Source organism: Phoca vitulina, unplaced genomic scaffold (genome assembly GCF_004348235.1).
Source record: "Phoca vitulina isolate PV1807 unplaced genomic scaffold, GSC_HSeal_1.0 scaffold74, whole genome shotgun sequence".
NCBI classification, from domain to species: Eukaryota; Metazoa; Chordata; class Mammalia; order Carnivora; family Phocidae; genus Phoca; species Phoca vitulina.
The window spans coordinates 1,072,343-1,097,849 of NW_022589777.1; the positions used below are offsets into that span (position 1 = coordinate 1,072,343).

Sequence of the window (25,507 nt, forward strand, 5' to 3'; positions counted from 1 at the left end):
TTTAGACCCAGAAGCAAGCCTTTGATACAATAATTCTTGACATTTGAATTCATCATGATATAACTGCTTGGGAAATAGCTGCTTACCTTTAAAAGTTAAATGTACTCTCTTCCATGTGAAGTATTCAATCATATGTTAGTCAGTTTCTCATGTTTCCAGTTCAGTACCACAAATAAGCCATTATTTTTCTCTTGATTTAACATACAGACTTATTTACTCCTTATGAATTCCTTAATTTGGTGTTAAATGAAACACAGATATTCTGGTACTAAAAATAGTTGTTTTTTTGAAAGGTGAGAGGTGAAAGAATCAAACCCAAGGCTGCTTCTTTGGGTCCATTATATGGCTGTTCAATTTCACCAACATGGCTAGTTAATGTCTATTTTTTTCCAGGCTAAATTTCAAAAGGTCTTTACAGAATTTTTCTGCAATCTCCTACATTATGGTTCTCTCTAATATGACTGCTAATCAGATACTGCTTAATTAAAGTAACAAACACATATGTCAAATATTTTCAAGAAAAATGTCTCAACAAGTCCCATATAATTCATTTTAAAAATCAAATTAATTTTAAAATACATTAAATAACCAAACATATCATCAGATGCCCTTTCCACTTTATACATTGCATGTTTACATAAAAATGCACTTGTTTATACACAATGACTTGGTCTCTTACTTTGCAACTTCTGTATTTTCTATTCATTGATTTAATTTCTTTTCCACTTTTATTTATTCTAATTTTTCTAAGTTTTCATGGGTCATTTTTAAAAACTCATAGCTTTTTTATTTTTGCATATTCACAACTGATACTTAGAATGTAGGTTGTAATTGCTCAACATTATCATATTTGCTTGTGGTGATATCAAATAGCATTGTCTCATTTGCAAAATGAATACTTAAAAGAGAAATGCTATGGGAACAAATCAACTTTATTATAAAATGTTAATAGGCTGGTAAGGTGGTATAGAATAAGCCTATTTCAACTCCCATAATAATATTTCTTCTTATATTCTCAAAGGAGATGGTTAAAAATGTATTGTTAAGATGTATGTGTAAAGGAAAAAATATCACATAGACATTAATATAAATCCCAATTTCTAAATCATAATTAAAAATTATATGTAATTGTATTTTCGATGTCTCTCCCAAGATATTTTGCATTATTCAATGAAGTAATAATAAAGATGAAAACACCAACAATTCCTCTTGAATAACCCATCTGATTTATTATACATTTAAGTCAAGAATAAATTCTTCCTTCTATATTGCTTCTCAGCTAAGTTACACAGATTCATAAGGAACATAGATCCACAGAACATCTAAATTATTTATTAGGAAAGAAATGAGATTTCCCTTGGTTTATGTTAAAATCTGTACTTCACAGAGATGTTTTTTTCAACTTGAATGCTATGTGAATGGCAACAGAAAATACAATCTGCCATTAAACTTATTAAATCTGCCCTCAAAAAATACTTAGTTTGAAATTAGCTCCCAGATAAAATTAATAAGTTCTAGTAAACTTGATTATTAAATGTGCATGCTACAACATTAGGAAACCTAACATTTCCTGACAGGATTCTATTACTTTGATACATCAAAGAAACTAAATACTTAATACCATTCAAATTCTGGAAGAAGGATGAGTCATTCATTTCTATATTTCTAAGCATTATATGAGAAGAAAATTTCAGAGACATTCCATATTTTCATGGGGTGCTAAGAAATTTAAAAAACATAAAATCTAAGCAAATTACATTGTTTATAGAAGTTAACAATCCATCGTTCCTGTCAAGTTAGTTTTACTATTTTTCCTTTTTTTCTTTATTCATATGGACCCTCGTTTTCCTCTAAAATATGATTCATGACAGCACACTGAGTGTTCTCTAAATCACTTAATTCAATTTTTTTGCCACTTTGCAGATTGAATTGTTTCACCTCTCATATTATTTAGTGAGGGATAAATAAAAAATATTTCTCTGCAGGTAGAGAATAGAATATTATAATCCCCATAAGTCATAGGTGTGGTTTCTAGCTTTGAGGACTAAGGTGCCAGAATATCTACTTTTAAAAAATGCATCACCTTAAGAAATGTGGGGTCACTTACCTTGGTAAAGTCAGTTTACCTCTTATCACCCATCGCCAAAAAAATTGACACTGAAAGAATTAAAAAATATTAATTAAATACAAGAGTAAAAATATAAAAACTGATTATATTATAGTAAAACTAAATATCATATTGTTAAAGCCACATTAACACAGCTACATGGTATTAAGACAAAATGCATTTCAAAGACATAATGATCATAGAATTTCCATAGATAGGCAAATTTGTACAGACTAATTTTCATTTATAACAGGAATGTAAATTCAGTAAATTTTTTAAAGGCACCAAAGAGAGTTAGAATGCATTAAAGATGGAAATAATTCCAATTAGAGTCTATGCTGACTTATTGCCTCAGCAGGTATGATAAAAATAGAGATGGTCAAAACATAAAAAAATACCTAGGAATAAACTTAACCAAGGAGGTGAAAGACCTGTACTGTGCAAACTATAAAATGCCAATGAAAGAAATTGAAGATGACACAATTGGAAAGACATTTCATGTTCATGTGTTGGAAGAACAAATTTTGTTAAAATGTCCATACCACCCAAAGCAATCCACAGATTTACTGCAATCTGTACCAAAATACCAGTAGTATTTTTCACAGAATTACAACAAACAATCCTAAAATTAGTATGGAACCACAGAAGACCCCAAATAGCCAAAGCAATCTTGAAAAAGAACAAAACTGGAGGTATCATAATCCCAGATTTGAAGATATACTGTAAACCTGTAGTAATCAAAACAGTATGGTATTGGCACAAAAACAGACACATAGGTCAATGAAACAGAATAGAAATCCCACAAATGAATCCACACCTATATGGTTAATTAATCTTCAACAAAGGAGGCAAGAATATGCAATGAGAAAAAGTTTCTTCAATAATGGTGATAGGAAAACTGGACAGCTACATGCAAAAGAATGAAACTGGACCACTTCCTTACACCATATACAAAAATAAACTCAAAACATATTAAGGACCTAAATGTGAGACCTGAAACCATAAAATCCTAGAAGAGAACATACGTAGTAATTTCTCTGGCATGGGCTGCAACAACATTTTTCTAGGTATGTCTCCTGAGGCAAGGGAAAAAAAGGAAAATAAACTATTGGGACTACATCAAAGTTAAAAGCTTCTGCACAGCAAAGGAAACAACCAATAATACTAAAAGACAGCCAACCAAGTGAGAGAAGATATTTAAAAATGACATATCCAATGAAAGGTTATTACCCCAAATTTATCAAGAACTTACACACTCAACACCCAAAAAACAAATAGTCCGGGCAGAAGACATGAACAGATATTTCTCCAAAGAAGACATGCAGATGGTCAACAGACACATGAAAAGTGCTCAACATCAGTCATCATCAGGGAAATGCAGATCAAAACTACAATGAGATATCACCTCACACCTGTCAGAATGGCTAAAATCAAAAATGCAAGAAGGAAAAGTGTTGGTAAGGATGTGGAGAAAAAGGTACCCTCATCCATTGTTGGTGGGAATGCAAACTGGTGCAGCCACTGTGGAAGACAGTATAGAAGGTTCCTCAAAAAATTAAAAATAGAATTATGCTATGGTTCAACAATTCCACTACTGGGGGTTACCTAAAGAATACAAAAACATTAATTTGAAGAAGTATATGCACCCCTATGTTTATAGCAGCATTATTTACAATAGCCAAATTATGGAAGCAGCCCAAGTGTTCACTGCTAGATGAATGGATGAAGAAGATGTAGTGTATATATACACACATATACAAACATACACATACAATGAAATATTACTTGGCCATAAAAAAGAATGAAATCTTGCCATTTGCATCAGCATAGATGGATGTAAAGAGTATAATGCTAAAGGAAATAAATCAGACAGAGAAAGACAAATACCATGTGATTTCACTCAAAAATATGAACAATGGAAAAAAGAGACAAACCAAGAAACAGACTCTTAACTATAGAGAACTGATGGTTACCAGAGGGGAGGTTGTTGGAGTGATGGGTAAAATAGGTGAAGGGGATTAATAGTGCTCCTCATGATAAGGAGCACTGAGTAATGTATAGAATTGTTGAATCACTATATTGTACACCTGAAACTAATACAGCACCTTATGTTTACTATACTGGAATTAAAAAAAAAACAGATGGTCATATTTGTTGTAGCTTTAAAAAACAAAATATACATAACATGGGGATTGGCAAACTTCTTATCTAAAGAGACAGTAAATATTTTAGGCTTCACAGGCATGCAGTATCTTTCTCAACTACTCAATTCTATGTATGTGAAGGCATAAGTACGGGTGTGCAATTAAACTTTATTGACAAAATCAGCCAGTTGGCAAGTATTTGGCCCCAGGCCACAGTTTGCTGACTCCTGAAAAAACATATTGAGTATTCCAACTCAGGAATATCAATCCTAACACACGACAGACAAATGAAATATAGAGAATTACTGGGACTGAATAATTAGAGCCCTTAGCTTCAGAATAAACTATGTGATTTAAAATCATCCTATAAAAAACCTGCAGAGGTCCCAGGCCCATATGATGAAATAGGAGACTCAGAATAATTATTTCTAATATTTATAGTAAATATTAAAAATACATTATAAATACAAGGTAGATACCTTATCTAAAATGTCTAAAGTAGACATTTAATCTAAAATAGACTAAAAATATGATAGTAAATAGGAAATCTCATATTTTTAAAAGAATAAAGACAATTATTTGTTGATTTTTATGCATGCTTTTTTAAAAAATATGTTAAGTAAGAGAAGATTCCCGGGACCTCACTTTTGCTTATAGATTAGGGAATTCAAATACTAAATGAGAAAGAATAACAGATTGGAATTAGCCAGACAGAATCATAAGGCCCACTTTACAGTCCTTAGAAATGAGATGAAAAGATGAAAGTATTGTTCCAGATAAAGGTCTGATGTCAGTCTGGAAGGGAGTTGTGAGGGGCTGCCTACAATAGTTTCATTATTTGATCATTAGTTAACCAATATGCAATACTGTTAAAAACAAGAGAAGAGACTAAATTGCAAACATAAAAAGGTATTTGGTGCCTGGTGGGCTCAGTCAGTTAAGTGTCCAACTCCTGATTTCGGCTCAGGTCATGATCTCACCGTTGTGGGATCGAGCCCCATGTTTAGCTCCACACTGGGCATGAAGCCTGCTTAAGAGTCTCTCTCTCTCCCTCTCCTCCTGCCCCTCCCCTCTCACTCCCTCTCTAAAAATAAAGAAAGAAAGAAACAAATAAATAAATAAAATGTTAAGAAAACCACAATCAGGTATTCAGGAAGACATTAATTTTACTGTTTTTGGTGATATGAGATCAACTTCAAATTGGGAAATGGATTATGCAGAAGAGAAACAATTATATTTGTGACAGAGAGGTTAGCAATAAGAATTTTTTACTATTATTTCACAGTTAGAACTGTTACTTATTCATTTTTGAGTTTCTGAAAGAACTTAAAATTCATTTCAATATTTAGTGAACACCTACTCCAAACCACACACATATAACCTACTTCTACTTCATGTGGCTATCTTCCATTTTGAATGGCTAGATCATCCTAGTAATTTTACCTTTATCAAAAAATCGTTCTACTTCTCAGAGCAAAAGAGTATTTAGGAAACATCTCTGACAAATATAAATGGTGGATACCTTGCTCTCTTCACTCATTTGACTTCCAATTACGGACCCAACGTGTCTTCCCAAAATCCATTTGGTGGATTCTTAACCCCTAGTACCTCATATTGTGACTGTACTTGGAGACACGGCATTTACAGAGGTGATTAAAATTAAATGAGATCATTAGAGTGGGCTCTGATCCAATATGACTGGTGTGCTTATAAGGTAAACTCAGAGACAAACATGAACATACACAGAGGACCATCCGAAGACATAGGGAGAAGAAAGCCAAAGAGACAGGCGTCAGAGAAAAACAAAACAGAAAACACCACCCTGCCAAAACCTTGATCTCACACTTCTGTTTCCTAGAACTGTGAGAAAGTAAAATTCTGTTTTCAAGGTAACTAGTCTGTGGTACTTTGTTATGGCAGCCTTAGTAAACTCCTACACTTCCTCTCTCCCCTATAGTACCAATCAAGGAACGGCAGCAGTACAACAAACTAGCTAAAAGTCAACTTACTCACCCCTCTATTTCCTATGGCTACAGTGACTAATAGCAATTACTAGAGTATGTCACATGCTTGGACTGAAGAAAGAATAACTGGCTACAGGTGGAGGAGGAAGGAGGAAGGCTCATTGTAAACAGTAGTTCTCCATTTTAAGAAAAGCTATAAATGGATGTAGAAAATGAAGTTGAAATCCATGTGGTCAGAAACTATACCTTTTCCCTCTTTTTGTACATTCCCAGTTATTGGCTGCATTCCAAAGGCCAGATGTTGGGATTCCAATTAACCATGAAACTGTCAAAATAAGGGTTGTTTCCTGAGACCTTGACAGTCTGCTCATCATTTCAGAGAACACTGAGGCTTTTAAACATTAATTTGTTCAAAGTCACAAAGGTAATGATTCGTAGATGTTGTGGTTCATTACAAACTCACATTGGTCCTTTTCCGAAGTTTATATACTATGGAAACCCTACCTCAGTGGGCAGTTTATTCATTGTTTCATCAAATGTTTATTGATTGCCTGCTATGTTCCAGAGACATTTCTTGTTATTTAGGATACAACAGTGAACAACACAGACTAAACCTGCCTCCTTGAGTTTATATTCTAACACTGGGTGATGGACAGTAAACAATAATCATAAAAGGAAATTGCACTACATAATATGTTACAAGATTAAAAGTATTAGGCAGAAAAGAGAAAGTATAGCAGGGTAAAGGGATTGGGGATAGCAGGGTGGAAGTTGACATGGACCCGGCAAGGAGGCAGTTTGCAATTTTAAATTGGGTATGCAAGGTAGGCTCATTGACATTTGAGCAAATAATTGAAAGATACAAGGGAGCTAACTAGAAACCTATTTATGTAAAGATTGATCTAAAGAGAAAGTTCTACTATGGACCTTAAGCTTTAAGACTGGAGCCTGCCTTTTTTGAGAAACAGCAAGGCGACCAGTGTGACTGCTACAGTACAGTGAATGACGGAGAAAGTAGTAGGAGAGGAGTGAAGGCAAATAAGGGAAGGTGATGGTTCAGAGGGGCCTTGCAGGCCACTGATTTTGCTCTAAGTATAATGCGGAGCCATCACAGGGTTTGTTGTTGTTGTTTTTAAAGGAAAAAATATTTTTGGTACTTTTTCAAATTTAAATTCAAGTTAGTTAACATATAGTGTAGTATTGGTTTTAGGAGTAGATTTAGTGATTCATCACTTACATATAATACCCAGTGCTCATCACAACGAGTGCCCTCCTTCATGCCCATCACCTGTTTAGCCTATCCCCCTACCTACCTCCCTTCCATCAACCCTCAGGTTGTTCTCTATAGTTAAGAGTCTCTTACGATTTGTCTCCCTCTCAGTGTTTATTTTATTTTTTCTTTCCTTTCCCCTGTGGTCATCCGTTTGGTTTCTTAAATTCCACATATGAGTGAAATCATATGATATTTGTCTTTCTCTGAGTGACTTATTTTGCTTATCATAACATACTCCAATTCCACCCACATTGTTGCAAATGGCAAAAGTCCATTCTTTTTGATGACTGAGTAATAGTCCATTATACATGCATGATGGTCCATTATATATATACACCCACATATATACACATATACGTATGTATATACATTTACATATGTATGTGTGTATATATATGGTCCATTATATATATACATACACATACATATATACACATGTGTATATATGTATGTGTATGTATATATATATGTGTATATACATATATATATACACACATCTTTTTTATCCATTCATTAGTGGATGGACACTTGAGCTCTTTCCATAATTTGGCTATTGTTGATAATGCTGCTATAAACATTGGGGTGTATGTACCCTTTTGAATTGGCATTTTTGTAATCTTTTGAATAAATACCTAGTAGTGCAATTGCTGGGTCACAGAGTAGTTGCATTTCAACCTTTTGAGGAACCTCCACATTGTTTTCCAGAGTGGCTGCCCCAGCTTGCATTCCCACCAACAGTGTAAGAGGGTTTCCATTTCTCTACATCCTTGGCAACATCTGTTGTTTCCCAAGTTGTTAATTTTAGCCATTCTGACTGTTGTGAGGTGGTATTTGTGGTTTTGATATGTATTTCCCTGATGCCAAGTGATGTTGAGCAGTTTTTCATGTGTCTGATGGCCATTTGTATGTCTTCTTTAGAGAAATGTTTGTTCATGTCTTCTGCCCATTTCTTAACTGGATTATTTATTTTTGGGGTGTTGATTTTCATGAGTTCTTTATAGATTCTGGGTACTACCCCTTTATCCAATATGTCAGTTGCAAATATCTTCTCCCATTATGTAGGTTGCCTTTTAGTTTGGTTGTTGTTTCCTTCACTGTGCAGAAGCTTTTTATCTTGATGAGGTCCCAATAGTTTATTTATGCTTTTGTTTACCTTGCCTATGAAGACTTGTCTAGTAAGAAGCTGCTGCAGCCAAGATCAAAGAGGTTGCTGCCTGTGTTCTCCTCTAGGATTTTGATAGTTTCATATCTCATATTTAGGTCTTTCATCCATTTTGAGTTTATTTTTATGTATGGTGTAAGAAAATGGTCCAGTTTCATTCTTCTGCATGTCGCTGTCCAATTTTCCCAACACCATTTGTTGAAGAGACTGTCTTTTTTCCATTGGATATTCTTTCCTGCTTTGTCAAAGATAGTTAACCATATAGTTGTGGGTCTGTTTCTGGGTTCTCTATTCTGTTCCCTGGTCTACGTGTCTGTTTTTGTGCCACTACCATATTTTCTTGATGATTGCAGCTTTGTAATACAATTTTAAGTCTGGGATTGTGATGCCTCCTACTTTGCTTTTCTTTTTCAGCATCACTTTGGCTATTCAGGGTCTTTTCTGGTTCCATACAAATTTTAGGATTGCTTGTTCTAGTTCTGTGAAAAATGCTAGTGTTATTTTGATGGGGATTGCACTGACTGTGTAGATTGCTTTGGGTAGTATAGACATTTTAACAATATTTGTTCTTCCAATCCATGAGCATGGAATATTTTTGCATTTCTTTATGTCTTCTTCAATTTCTTTCATAAGTATTCTATAGTTTTCAGCATACAGATCTTTTACCTATTTGGTTAGATTTATCCCTAGGTATCTTACAGTGTTTGGTGCAATTGTAAATGGGACCAATTCCTTAATTACTCTTATACCTATTTTGTTAGAATTATTCCTAGGTATCTTACAGTGTTTGGTGCAATTATAAATGGGACCAATTCCTTAATTACTCTTTTACCTATTTGGTTAGATTTATCCCTAGGTATGTTACAGTGTTTGGTACAATTGTAAATGGGACCAATTCCTTAATTATTCTTTGTTCTGCTTCATTATTGGTGCATAGAAATGCAACAGATTTCTGTAAATTGATTTTATATCCTGCAACTTTGCTGAATTCATGTATGAGTTCTAGCAAGTTTTTAGTGGAGTCTTTCAGGTTTTCTACAGAGAATATCCTGTCATCTGTGAAGAGTGCAAGTTTTACTTCTTCCTGGCTGATTTGGGTGCCTTTTCTTTCTTTTTTGCTGCCTGATTGCTGAGGCTAGGACTTACAGTACTATACTGAACAAAAGTGGTTAGAGTGGACATCCCTGCCGTGTTCCTGACCTTAGGGGAAAAGTTCTGTTTCTCCCCATTGAGAATGATATTAGCTGTGGGTCTTTCATGTTGAGGTATATTCCTTCTATCCCTACTTTCTTGAGGGTGTTATCAAGAAAGGGTGCTGTATTTTGTCAAATGCTTTTTATGTATCTATTGAGAGGATCATATGGTTCTTACCCTTTATTAATGTGGTATATCACATTGATTTGTGGATATTGAACCACCCTTGTAGCCCAGGGATAAATCCCACTTGATCATGGTGAATAATCCTTTTAATGTGCTGTTGGATTAGAATAGCTAGTATCTTGGTGAGCATTTTTGCATCCATGTTCATCAGGGATGTTGATCTGTAATTCTTCTTTTTAATGGGGTTTTGTTTGGTTTTAGAATCACAGTAATGCTGGTCTCATAGAATGAGTTTGGAAGTTTTCCTTCCATTCCTTTTTTTCTTTTTTTGGAACATTTCAGAAGAATAAGTATTAATTCTTCTTGGAAAGTATGGTAGAACTCCCCTGGGAAGCCATTTGGCCCTGGACTACTGTTTGTTGGGATATTTTTGATTACTGGCTCAAGTTCTTTGCGGGTTATGGGTCTGTTCAAATTTTCTGCTGCTCTAACATGAAATGTTCTGAATATATCTGTTAAGTCCATCTGGTCCAATGCATCATTCAAAGCCATTGTTAGCTTGTTGATCTTCTGCTTAGATGATCTGTCCATTGCTGCACATAGGGTGTTAACGTCCCCTACTCTTATTGTATTATTATCCACAAGTTTCTTTAAGTTTGTTATTGATTTATATATTTGGCTGCTCCCAAGATGGGGGCATAAATATATATAATTGCTAGATTATTTTTTTTAAGATTTCATTTATTTATTTGACAGAGAGAGCACAAGCAGGGAGAGTGACAAGCAGAGGCAGAGGGAGAAGCAGGCTCCCCGCAGAGCAGGGGGAGCCTGATGTGGAACTCGATCCCAGGACCCCGGGATCATGACCTGAGCCGAAGGCAGTCACTTAACCAACTGAGCCACCCAGGCGCCCTAGATCTTCTTGTTGGATAGACTCCTTTATTATGATATAATGCCCTTCTTCATCTCTTATTAGTTATTAATTGTTTTATACATTTGGCTGCTCCCAAGTTGGGGGCATATTTACAATTGTTAGATTCTCTTTTTGGATAGACCCTTTATTATGATATAGTGCCCTTATTCATTTCTTATTACCATCTTTGTTTTACATTCTAGTTTGTCTGATATAAGTATGGCTACTCCAGCTTTCTTTTGATGTCCATTACCATGATAGATGGTTCTCCCCACCCCCCTTTTTAATCTGGAAGTGTCTTTGGGTCCAAAACGAGTCTATTTTAAGCAACATATTGATGAGTCTTGTTCTTTTTTTTTTTTTTTTAATTCATTCTGATACCCTATGTCTTTTGATTGGAGGATTTAGTCCATTTACATTTGGAGTAATTACTGATCCATATGAATTTAATGCCACTCTATTACCTGTAAAGTCACTGTTCCTGTAGATTGTCTCTGTTCCTTTCTAGTCTTTGTTGTTTTTGTTTTCTCTTTCCCACACAAAGGGTCCCCTTTGATATTTCCTGCAGGGCTGGTTTAGTGCTCATGAACTCTTAAGTTTTTGCTTTCTTGGAAACCCTTTACCTCTCCTTCTATTCTGAATGCAAGTCTTGCTGGATATAGTATTCCTGGCTGCATATTTTTCCCATTTAGCACATTGAATATATCATGTCACTTGCTTCTGGCCTGCCAAGTTTCTGTGGACAGTCTTCTGCTAATCTTATAGGACTACCTTTATAGTAGTTAAGGACATTTTGTCCCCAGTTACTTTCAGAATTCTCTCTTTATCCTTATATGTTCCAAGTTTCACTATGACATGTCTTGCTGTTGACCCGTTTTTGTTGATTTTTAAGGGGAGTTCTCTGTGCCTCTTGGTTTTGAAGGCCTGTTTCCTTCCCCAGATTAGGGGAAGTACTCAGCCATAATTGGTTCAAATAAACCTTCTGCCCCTTTTCGCCACTCTTCTTCTTCTGGAACTCCTATGATATGGATATCATTGCACTTTGTGGAATCGCTGAGTTCCCTAAGTCTATATTTGTGATCTAATAGATTTCTTTCCCTCTTCTTTTCAGCTTCATTATTTTCGATAACTTTATCTTCTATATCACCTATTTGTTCCTCTGCTTCTTCCATCCTCATTCTGATTATATCCAGTCAGTTTTGCATCTCAGTTATAGCTTTATTTTTACTTCGGCCTGACTAGTTTTTAGGTCTTTTATCTCTGCAGCAAGTTTCTCTGGTGTTTTTGATGCTTTCAAGCCTAGATAGAATTCTTATGACTGTTGTTCTAAATTCTTGTTCAGATATATTGCTTATATCTGTTTTGAGCAAATCCTCGGCTATGATTTCTTCTTGATCTTTCTTTTGGGAAGAATTTCTCCATCTTGTCATTATGTCTAGATTTCTATCTTTTTTGTGTTATGACAGCTTGTTATGTTTCCTGCTCATGAGAGTAATACTATATTAAGAAGGGGTCATACAGTGTCTAGGGTCTGGCACTTCAGGAAGTGTTTCTGATGTATGCTCTGTGCACTCTGCTATTATGTTTTGTCTACTCTTTCCCACAGGTCAGTCCTCTGCAGAATTCCTCCTTGCTTGCAGTGGGGAGTGTTTGGACCTTCAACTAGATGTGCTTTGATTTGTTTGTTCAGATAATCCTAATTAAAAAAAAAAAAAGCCTGATCTAAGAAAAAAGGAAAAGGAAAAAGAACAAAAAAAGCAAACAAAATCTACAATCCTAATTCAAAAAAAAAAAAAAAAAAAAAAAAAAAAAGGAGAGAAAAGCCTGATCCAAAAAAAACAAGAAAAGGAAACAAACAAACCTACAATTCAACAAAAAACTATAAGCCTGATTTCAAAGAAAAAAGAAAAACAATTAAAAAAAAATTAAAGTTAAAAAAAAATCCTAGTCATATTTCCACCAGAACTGAAGCTAGTGCTTTGGAGCACTCTATGATTAGTAGAATTGGTACATGTGGGGAACCTGATTTGTGTTCTGAGGAAGAGGCCCACTATGCTGGCCCACAGTAAAATGCCCCTGCCAGGTGCAGGGGGAAGATTTGGTGTAAGTGACTCCAGTCTCCACTGGAGGTACCGTCTTTCATTCTGAAGTCCCACCATGCTGGTGGAGGGGTGGGGTGAGGCATGGAAGATGATGTCACCCCGCCCTCTTGACCTCGGGGAGGGGAACTCAAGGCCACAGCTGCTCAAGAGGCCCTCACAGAAAAGCAAATAATCTACCCTCCTGTGTCCCAGGCTTTTGTCAGATCCCTGCCCTCAAACGGTCTGTGCCCAGGCCATCAGCATACCTGGTGCCAGAGTGCTCCTGTGTTTTATCTCTGGCTGGCAGCTGGGACTCAAAACTCCAAATCTAAAGGACCCATCAAAGTGCAGACCTGTCCCCTCCCCCAGAGGAGAGCTTCCCAGTGCTGAGCCCAGCAACATTCGGTCCCAGAAAAGCAGTCATATAGCCACAGAGGTGCCTGAAGTTGATGTGAAGCACAGCAAAAAGCTGTGACTAGGTAATCTGCCCTCTGTGCATACCTCTGTCCCCTGCTGTTGAACAGCCACTCAGTCATGCCCAGTGGGTCCTTTGTCCTCAGAGAGGCAATATGCCCTCTTCCTAATGTACTCCAGGAAGGGGAATGTCCAGTGAAAGCCAGGGGATCAGCACACTGTGGCACCTTGCATGAACCCTACATGTTGCTCTCTCTCCTGCTCCTCCCTCCCTCCCCAGAACTACCGCTTTTCTCTCCCCCAAATCATGTCTCCAAACCTTGCATCTGCCATGTTCTCTCCTTCCAATTGTGCAGATTGTTTTCTTAATCCTCAGATTGATTTCCTAGTTGTTCAAAATTATTTGATATTGATCTAGCAGTGTTCAAAGGATGAGACAAGCCCAGGATCCCCCTACTACTCAGCCATCTCAACTCCTCCCCTCCAATCACAGGGTTTTGACCAAAAATTAATTCTTATTAAGAGGAATGCTCGGGCTGCTATACTGAGCATAGATCTGGGTTTTAGTCAAAGTGTAAGCAGGGAGAGGAGTTAGGAATTTACCACAGTAATCCTCAAGAAAGATGGTCGTGGCTTGAACCATGGTAGCAACGATGTAAATGATGAGAAATAACTGATTATTGATATATTTTAAAGATATGAGCAATGTGAAGATACCCTGGCATATTAGATATGGGTTCAGAGAGAAAGAGGTGAAGAAACTTATTGTGTTAATATGTGAGCTATTTCCATTAAGGTTTCTCTTTTATATAATACATGTTGCATGGTGTGATAAAGCATGAACTTTGAAGAAAGGCAAATGGGAGTTGATTTCTGGCCCTACTGTGTATTAGACATCTCTTCCAACAAAATAGTGCTGTGTTTAAGAGCTCAAATCTGAAGTCTTATGATCCTTTATGTGAAAGCTGGCTCTTTCGCTTACCAACTTTGAGCAATTTACTTTGACCCTCTAATCCTCAGTATCCTCATTGTATCATTGGGATAATAAACATAATTACCAGAGAAAGAGAGAGACAAAGATGTAGGGGAGGGAGAAAGAATGTATTACATCTGTTAAGGCCTATTGAGCAGTATCAGCTCAGTGCCAAACATATAGCAGGAGTGGTAGATTGAATTAGTTACTCCAATGCCTCCTCCCTCCCCATACCACATCCTTTGCCATGTAATTTTGTAGTTGCTCCTTCTAAAGAGGAAGAGTGTATTTCCTTACTTCTTACCTTTGGGTTGATCCCTGTGTCTTACTTTGGCCTGTAGAATGAGGCAGAAGTGACAGTGTGATGATTCTAAGTCTAGTCCTTAAAAGGCTTTGTGTATTTCTGCTTTTCCTTTTGCACCTCTCTCCTGGATTCCCCTGGAAATGAGAGCATTCTGGGACAGAGCACATTCTTCAGACCCTTGACCTGCAGCTGGAAACAGAGCAGCTTCAGCTACCTCACTCTGAAGAGAGCTGTCCAGAGACCAGAGGAACCCCAACCAACCTCAAGACATGTGAGTAAAAACCAACAGTTGGTTTTTTCAGTCACTGAGTTGGGGATGCTTTGTTGCACAGTTATAGCTCAGTTATACAGTAGTCATTGAATAATCCTAGCTTATTTCCTTAACATTTTGATTAAAACAAAAACCAAACAACCTGTCAACTGAATCATCTTCTTTTGCTATATTGCTTTTAATACTTTAATGCTGAGAGCAAATTGGGAGTTAAGACACAGGCCAAATTCTACAAAACAAAATACCAAATTCTACATTACACCATTCTAAGAGTCACTTAACTCCTCCCTCTTAAAGTTATAGAATACGTTAGAGAGTTTGGTAAGTGCTAGAAAGCTTCAAATGGACTTGCCAGCCAGAGCCAGTGAGTTTGAGCAATATCCCTGACTATATCAGAGCACACTCTCTTACTCACTGTAAATACAATAGGGGATTGAGCTGCTTTAAGCCAATTCTTTCCAAATGAAATATGCCTAAAAGAAAACATAAAACATTCTCTAGTGTGTTGGGGGTGTACATTGCTCTCACTGAGACTATTACTATATTTTAAATAATTTTTAAATGATATATACAGAGAATGTTTGTGTCTATCCTCATTATTTTTGGATTCTGTGTTTACAAATTTGTGTACTAGCTAAAATATATATGTAATCCCAAATCAATGTATGTGAGACTTTCAGTCATTTGTAGACATGTGCAGAGTGGTGAGAATTTTGAGTCACCTGGTGACTTGTGAGCCTTTTCCCAGCTAAGGTTGAACAATGCACTTTCTGCCTTGTTTCAGCACTCATACTGGAAACAAATGTGTCCTTTTCATGGTCTATTTAGTGCCATGTTTTCTCATTTTTGTGCTTTTTATTGGTGATTTCACTGTTTAAAATGGCCCCCAAGTGTAGTGTTAAAGTACTATCAAGGCTGTGATGTGCCTTATGGAGAAAATACGTACGTTAGATAAGCTTTGTTCAGGCATGAGTTACAGTGATAGTAACTGTGAGTTAGTGTTAATGAATCAACAATATATAATAAGGGGTCTTCACACATAAACAAGGTTATACATTGATCAGTGGACAAAAATGTTGTGACCAGAGGTTCATAGAACTGGACACTATATATATATTTTTTTAAGATTTTATTTATTTATTTGAGAGAGAGAGAGAATGAGAGACAGAGAGCATGAAAAGGAGGAGGGTCAGAGGGAGAAGCAGACTCCCTGCCAAGCAGGGAGCCCGATGCGGGACTCGATCCCAGGACTCCAGGATCATGACCTGAGCCGAAGGCAGTCGCTTAACCAACTGAGCCACCCAGGCGCCCTGGACACTATATTTTTGCTAGGAGCAGTGGTTTAGTATTTGCTAGTATAATATTTGTGGTAACTATAGAACAAAACTGCAGCAAATAGTGGGAATTGACCATGTGTACATGTGTATTTGCATGTGTATATATATATATTCATATACCTGCATATCTCCCTATATTGACCAGATGTCTCTCTTAGAATAGCATTTTAATGATACCTCCCAATAGTTTCAATCCCCATACAATTCTTTACAGAAAGAAGCCACTGTAAGGCAAGCCTAGGACCTGTCATGAAAAGATGGTGAGAGACAATTTTCCTAAGTGTATTAGTCATTCAGGTCTTCATCTTTTTAAACTTCTTGAGTTGTAACACTTAAATGAGATTATTACCATGAGATTCAGTGGGAGAAAAAAAGCTGAATGACTATCTGTCCCAAACTTACTTATAAAGCAACATGTCAAAAAGAGTTAAACATCTCATTAAAATAAGGATTATGAAAAGATTTAACGAGAATTATCAAGGGCAAGAGCTTATCCCTAAAATAACCATTTCTTCACTGGATTCCCCTTTTTTACTGAAAGCATTTTCTATGTATCTCATTATTACACATAAACTTTATTGCAATAATCTTATTACTTTTGTCTTTGATCTCTCAATCCCTAGCCCAGTGTCTGCCACACAGTGCATGTTGTGAAAAATTATGGAATATTTAAGTGTCACCATACGACACCAGAGCTTCACATACATTTTATATGCATATAGACGTGTGCATATAATTTGTGATATTTAAAAGGTAACATTAATCTCAGTATAAATGACCCCAAACCAAATACTTTACCTCACATTCTTAAGGAATTTCTTTTCAAAATTTATCTCCATCTAAGATCAGACCAGTTGTTGGAGGAGGTCACTGAGAGGGCATGACTGCTGATCGACCTGCGAGCTGGACCCAGGAAATCAGAGGCTCCTCACCCCCCTCTCTTGTCCTTGGAATGTATGTTCCGCCCACTGTTCCCACAGGTGGAGTCGTTATAAGGATGCAGCCTTGAGAGAGTAATGTGTTGTTGAGACCATCTGGAAGGTATACATGACTGAACCTAATTAAGGCCTCTATAGAAACCTCTTAAGGTTCTCTCAGGTGGGTCGAGAGATCTACTTGTCTTGTGGCCACCCAAAACAAGCCTCCCATGTGAGTTGTCTTGTTTTTTAAACCTGCCTGCTACCAGTCTGCAGTGGCCTGACTCTTTCTTTGGTCTTTTCCTTGCCCTTTGTGTGGGGGGCTGTTTTGCAAACCAACAGCAGTGTAGTGGAAAGAGCATGATCTTTATTAAACGGGGGTTTACATTCCGGTTCTACCATTTAGTCATCGTGGAACATCCAAAAAGCTACAAAACTTTTCTCATCTTCAGCTTCTTTACATATAAAATGGGTGGTAGAATAAAACTAATCGAGAGAGCTATGCGGATTGTGCCAGATCTTACATGTGAAACTGTCTGCATATAGTATCCACTTTATACATGCTTGTATTTTTTTCCCTAAGGTCTTACTTATATGCATATCTTCAAATAGTTCAATGATAAATTTACTTCTCACAGAGATGATCGTTGCTGTTGTTTTAATTTTCAGAAATGTAGGAATCTGGATTGCAGCTGGAGGGCTGTGAATTATCAAAAAAAAGTTTCTGCTATAGGCAATAATTTTAATGTTAATTAACTCCATCTGGAAGGAAAAACAGGTGTTGAAATTGATCACTTAAGTACAGAAAGCAGAGGCTGTTTACTAAACTCTCCCTAAATTAATTTGGCTGAGTTTGTGGTTAAATTGCTTTCAAGTCACTTTTCTCTAAATGCCTTATACCAAATGCTGAAATTGGAAGAAGTAGACCAAGCAGATTTTAATGAAATGTAACAAATTGGACTGAAAGGTCACCTAAAAATAAAAATTATATTTTAAAAATGAAAAGAAAAAAGCAACAGCTTTGCTTTAATAGCAGGTGGAATTTGAGCAAAAACCTACAGCATTTCTCATGTGTTGTTCACAAATCACCTGAAACAAATCAAAGTTCGTGCACTAGAAAAAATAGAGTCCTCTACTCTCTACCAGAACAATTGAGTCAGATGTGCCAGGAAGTTCCAGGAATCAGCATTTAATAAGTCAGGTAATTTTTTTTTTAATTTTTTTTTTTAAGATTTTATTTATTTGCGAGAGAGAGAATGAGAGACAGAGAGCATGAGAGGGAGGAGGGTCAGAGGGAAAAGCAGACTCCCTGCTGAGCAGGGAGCCCAATGAACAAGTCAGGTAATTTTTATTCTCACTAAAACTTAAGAATCATTGTCCTAAGTGTGAAGAGACATCAAATCGCACAATAGTGATTCAGGGTCCTAGAAAGATGACAGATTAGTATCATGATTGTCTGAGAAAGTGAAACATAACATTGAAACTTGGAAAATATCAGTAAACAAATCTACATTTACCATTTAAGAAAATGCTGACAAAATGATAATGTTCATTCAATTTCTTTGCCTTCTATCATCACCTAACTCCTCAACAGAAGGCCCAGGTTCCCGAAACTTCTTTCCAAGGCCTTGCATAATCTGATTTGATTGTCCATTCCACTCCAAGGTGCAGTCCCAAACCAGCAGCATCATATCACCCATACTTACGGAATCAGAAGTTCTGGGGACAGAGCCCAGAAATGTGTGTTTTAGCAAGGTCTCCAGATGATTCTGATGCAGACTAGAGTTTGAACACTATGCACACTTCTTGGTTCATCATGATTCATCAGACTTCAGTCTGCTGTTATGAACACAGCATTAGGGATGAAACTACTGTGGGAAATATAACTGGGTCTCTTGTTTCCATTGCTAGACAGGGTACAAGATTTAGTTGTAAAATGAATAAGTTCTGGGATCTAATGTACAGCATGATGCCTGTAGTTAACAATACTGTATTGTATACTTGAAAGTTTCTATGAGATTCAAGCTTTAATGTTCTCACCATAACAAAAACAAAATGGTAGTTATGTGAGGTAAAGGTTTCCCACCTTACTGTGGGAAACATTTCACAACATAGCATGTATCAAATCATTACATAGTACACCTTAAACTTACACAATGGTATATGTTGATTATATCTCAAAACTAGAAAAAAAGGAGAAAATTGCATGGAAAAAAAGTTTTTTGATAGAACCTGCTAATGTCTCCAACTATGAAAGAACCAACACTTACTGAGTATTTACTACATGTTACTCTCTCTTCTGAGTGCTTTGCATTTATTATCCAATTAATCCTCACTACAGTCTAAGGATACAGGTTTGATTATTATCACTACTTCACACAATGACACTGCAACACAGGAAGGTCAAGCAACACCACCAAAGCCACATGGCAACTAAGGGATGGAATCAGAAATTGAACTCAGTCTGTCTTTGGGGTTCACATTCTTCACCACTCTACAAACTGCTTTCAGGAAATGTGAGCAATTCTCATACACTACCTAAAGAATTCTTAGCCCTGATTGAGACAAAGATAATGCTCAAACCTGAGAAAAGAGTAGGATTTTAAAGAGCATAAGACAGTACTTTTACACTAGGGTAAATTTGTTCCTAATATCCTACCTTTTTTTTATTATCTCAAAGCCTGCCTATCTTGAGGTTTCTATTAAAACAGACTTTATCAGAAAGGCCTTTCATCTGTGTGAACTTGAAGCAAAACACAGTATATCAGAGCCTCAGTTTCCCTATGTATAGACTGAAGATAACGGTATTATCGAACCATAGAGAAATAGTATGAAATGAGGGAATAGATGTAAAAATGCATTTTAAACTTTAAAACTTTAATTATATGCTTGCAATGTGGTGTCACAGTATTTTTTATACTGAAGGCTTCAGAATTTATTGTTTAGAGACTGTCTCCTTTCACTGACCTTTTATACCACAATTAGCGCTGTCTATATAGATTGATTGCACAAAGTGCTTTTTTTTTTTAAGTAACTCATTCATCAAATCTCAACCCTCACCTTCCACCTCACAGTAGAACATTTTTCAAACTTTCCCTACTGTAAGATTAAACAATGGTGCTTTTTAAAATGTCATATTCCTCAATTTCATAAAATCCATCTATGAAAAACCCACAGTGAATATCATCCTCAATGGAGAAAAGCTGAGAGCCTTTCCCTTAAGATCAGGAACATGACAAGGATACCCACTCTTGCCACTATTGTTCAGTATAGTACTAGAAGTCCTAGCAACAGCAATCAGACACAAAAAGAAATAAAGGGTATTCAGATTGGCAAAGAAGTCACACTCTCTCTTCGCAGATGATGTGATACTTTATGTGGAAAATCCAAAAGACTCCACCCCCAAATTATTAGAACTCATACAGCAATTCAGTAATGTGGCAGGATATAAAATCAATGCACAGAAATCAGTTGCTTTCTTATACACTAACAATGCAACTGTAGAAAGAGAAATTAGAGAATCGATTCCACTTACAATAGCACCAAAAACCACAAGATACCTCGGAATAAACCTAACCAAAGAGGTAAAGGATCTATACTCTAGGAACTACAGAACAGTCATGAAAGAAATTGAAGACAACACAAAAGGATGGAAAAACTTACCATGCTCATGGATCAGAGGAATAAGCATTGTTAAAACGTCTATGCTGCCCAGAGCAATGTATACCTTCAACGCCATCCCGATCAAAATTCCAATGACATTTTTCAAAGTGCTAGAACAAACAATCCTAAAATTTGTATGGAATCAGAAAAGACCCCGAATCACCAAGGAAACGTTGAAAAAGAAAAACAAAGCTGGGGGCAACACGTTGCCCGATTTCAAGCTATATTACAAAGCTGTGATCAACAAAACAGCAGGGTACTGGCACAAAAACAGACATACAGACCAATGGAACAGAATAGAGAGCCCAGATATGGACCCTCAATTCTATGCTCAAATAATTGTTGACAAAGCAGGAAAAAACATGCAATGGAAAAAAATAGTCTCTTCAGTAAATGGTGCTGGGAAAATTGGACAGCTATATACAGAAGAACGAAACTCGACCGTTCTCTTAGACCATACACAAAGATAAACTCAAAATGGATGAAAGACCTCAATGTGAGACAGGATTCCATCAAAATCCTAGAGGAGAACATAGGCAGTAACCTCTTTGACATCGGCCACAACAACTTCTTTCAAGATACATCTCCAAAGGCAAGTGAAACAAAAGGGAAAATGAACTTTTGGAACTTCATCAAGATAAAAACCTTCTGCACAGCAAAGGAAACAGTCAACAAAACAAAGAGGCAACCCACAGAATGGGGGAAGATATTTGCAAATGACACTATAGACAAAGGGCTGATACCCAAGATCTATAAAGAACTTCTCAAACTCAACACCCAAAAAACAAATAAGTCAAAAAATGGGCAGAAGACATGAACAGACACTTCTCCAAAGAAGACATACAAATAGCTAACAGACACATGAAAAAATGTTCATCATCATTAGCCATGAGGGAAATTCAAATCAAAACCACATTGAGATACCATCTTACACCAGTTAGAATGGCCAAAATTGACAAGGCAAGAAACAACAAACGTTGGAGAGGTTGTGGAGAAAAGGGAACCCTATTACAATGTTGGTGGAATGCAAGTTGGTACAGCCACTTTAGAAAACAGTGTGGAGGTTCCTCAGAAGGTTAAAAATAGAGCTATCCTATGACCCAGCAATTGCAATCCTGGGTATTTACCCCAAAGACACAGATGTAGTGAAAAGAAGGGCCATATGCACCCCAATGTTCATAGCAACAATAGCCACAATAGCCAAACTGTAGAAAGAGCCGAGATGCCCTTCAACAGACGAATGGATAAAGAGGATGTGGTCCATATATACAATGGAATATTACTCAGCCATCAGAAAGGATGAATACCCAACTTTTATGTCAACATGGATGGGACTGGAGGAGATTATGCTAAATGAAATAAGTCAAGCAGAGAAAGTCAATTATCATGTGGTTTCATTTATTTGTGGAACATAAGGAATAGCATGGAGGACATTAGGAGAAGGAAGGGAAAAATGAAGGAGGGGAAATTGGAGGGGGAGACGAACCATGAAAGACTATGGACTCCAAGAAACAAACTGAGGGTTTTAGAGGGGAGGGAGTGGGGGGATGAGTTAGCCCAGTGATGGGTATTAAGGAGGGCACGTATTGCATGGAGCACTGGGTGTTATACAAAATCAGTGAATCATGGAACACTACATCAAACACTAATGATGTACCGTATGGTGACTAACATAATAAAATAAAATAAAATTTAAAAAACGTCATATTCTCTAGTGTCTCCCCAGGAAATTGTAATTATTTAGGCATGAGATCCAGGATACTATGTAGTTTAAGAAATAGCCCAAGTGATTGTTATAATGAGTTGAGTGTGGAACTATTACAGTAAATAGTAAAATTTTCTAGAGATTTAAAAACAAAGACAAAAATCCTCTCAGTTGTTACCTAATATTAGCATAAAGATTATTTTTGGACATATATTATTTTTGGACATTGTTTTTTTGTGTGTGTGTTGTTTGTTTTTTTGTTTTGGTTTTGTGTGTGTGTTGATTTTTTTAAAATTCCAATATATTTGCCAGAAATGGTAGAGGAGTAATTTCTTTTTTTCCTGGAAGGAAGGTATGTTTTAGTAAGGCATTAATTTGGATAGACAAAGTTATAAGAGAGTAACAACTTTGACACCAAATCCCAGTGGGTTAACACAATAAATATCTCTGCATCATTCACAGTATATGTCCGTTGAGGGTTCGGAGGGACTGGAGGAATGGGAATAGAAGATATACTCCACATGGTGACTAAGGGAACCAGAAGGAGTTTCTAGCAACTTGTAAGCTATACCATCCGGTAATTGCAGCCTTTCAATTATCGAAATAGGGGAAGGGACAGACTAAAAACTCAAATTTGGGTATGTCCCTGCCTCAAGCCAGAAGTGACACACAACTCAATCCTTAGTTCATTGGCCAAAACAGTCAAATGGCATCATCAAAATGGAAGGAGCTTAGAAATGAAGAGTGACATATGGAGTATTTTGCAAGCTTTACTATCTCTGCCTCAGCCTACTTTAAGTTCAATGAGTACTCTAAATAAATAATCACCAATCTTTAAGCAATTTAAAGCTACATAGCAATCTGGGAAAAGGAGAAAGCTCTAATCAAATTGGTCTCTCACCCCAAGAATTTAAATTTTAAGACTGTAGTAGTGTAAATCATTAAGTTACAAGGAGTGTGCATTAAAGATCTTAATGGTATGATACATGCTTTAATTTCAAAAAATGAACACCGTTAGTAAGACAGAGCTTCATGAAAGAAATTCGATAAATTAGGACCACAATATTTAGAAAAACTCTGGGAATAGGCAGGTATATCCTAAACTTTAAGGGAATCACCATGAGAAACACACAAATCATGCTTGTATAATAACACATGGGCTAAATCATGAAATTCAGTGTATGATTCAGGAAAATACAATATGACTCATCATCATAGGAAAAGAGGAAAAACCAGTATTTTTAAGGACCTTCCATATGCAAGGATTCAGCTAATGCTTTACCTATGTTATCTCTGTTTTATCATTGACTAAAACCCTCAGAAGCAAGCATTATTCCCATTTTATAGATGAGATAAAAAAAAATGTGAAACAACTGGATTAACATTAAACAATTAGTAAACAGCAAAACTAAGATTCAAACCCAAGACTGTGGGTCCCATGTTGTGGATGGGAATGTATATATTTTTCTCATTATATGAAATGATGCTGTGCTAACCTAGGACCTCCTTCACTAAAATCTTGCCTTTATAAAAGAGAAAGAATACTTGTAAAACACGATACCAGTAATTTTTAATGAAGTCATAACCCATTCACAGCCATACTCAGTGATCCTGTGATAACTTCATGTATAACATTTCTGTGCTACACGACCAGAGACATATAAAACAAATAGGCATGATCACTGATGCATATTCCTTTGAACAGTCCTTCTCCACCTTTCTTCCTAAATCGCACAAGAATTGGCAGCTAATTAGCAGCTCATTAGCAACATTGATAAACCATGTGACAAAAACAAATGCTGTGCTAACAGAAGGGAGAGCTTTCCAATGAATATGAAATAGAATATATGATAAAATCAAATTGCTGAAACTAGCTTCCTATAGATCTCCAAATGATTCTTGTATTTCATGATTTCTTAGTCATTCATGCATTCAGATATATATTAATCACCATGTTCAAGGCAATGTGGTAGTTTTGGGGATGAAAAATATGTGTCAAATACAATTATTGCCTTCAAGAAGTTCATAATACAAAAAGATGATTAAGGAGTCTATAAATTTCCTTTTTGTAAACAATCTTTATGAAGCTGAAATATGATCTTTTTAGGTAAAAGTTGGCATTAACATTGATGTATCCACACATGCACATCTGACTACATATTTGCTGGTTAGATTGCTATTAAAGGAATTCCATGGCTAAGGGACTGGGAAAAATTTTGATGTGTACAAAATTGGATCTCACAGATTAGGTTGAAGCACTTTGAATAACTAGACTTAGTTTTCATACAAATCTTGACCTGCTACTTTTTCAATTAAAAGCATTCAATTATCAACCATTTCTGTTAAAACAAAGTTGTAACTCCTTAAAATGGTGCACAAGGTCTTGACTTGTCTTTCCATTTTGTGCCTGTTCTGTCCTATTCATGGATCTCAGAATATACCACACTGTATCACACCTATCACTTCCTTTACACAGTATGACCTTCACCCATCCTACCAACTCACTTTATCTTTATAATTCCTCCTCATGTTTTAAGATGCCGGTAACATCATCAAACATAGAAGGCCTCCCTAAATTCAAGTCAGATTTGATACACTTCATATCTACCTATATTGAACTCATCACACCATATAATTGATACCTTATTTGTCTGCTATTTATCCCTTTGGCCCTTGAACTTTTTTAAAATTTTTTATTGTTATGTTAATCACCATACATTACATCATTAGTTTTTGATGTACTGTTCCATGACTCATTGTTTGCTTATAACACCCAGTGCTCCATGCAGAACGTGCCCTCTTTAATATCCATCACCAGGCTAACCCATCCTCCCACCCCTCTCCCCTCTAGAACTCTCAGTTTGTTTTTCAGAGTCCATCGTTTCTTATGGTTTGTCTCCCCCTCCCATTACCCCCCTTCATTCTGCCCCTCTTGCTATCTTCTTCTTTTTTTTTTTTT

General features: G+C 36.4%; 1 long non-coding RNA gene across 1 annotated transcript in view; it reads right to left on the minus strand.

Moving 5' to 3' along the window:
- Nucleotides 1–2,085: 2,085 nt before the first annotated feature.
- LOC116625175 overlaps nucleotides 2,086–25,507 on the minus strand; it is a 434,562-nt gene continuing 411,140 nt past the window's right edge. The window contains exon 3 of the long non-coding RNA XR_004298022.1: nucleotides 2,086–2,157. This is a non-coding gene — a long non-coding RNA (uncharacterized LOC116625175). The remainder of the gene's footprint in view (nucleotides 2,158–25,507) is intronic.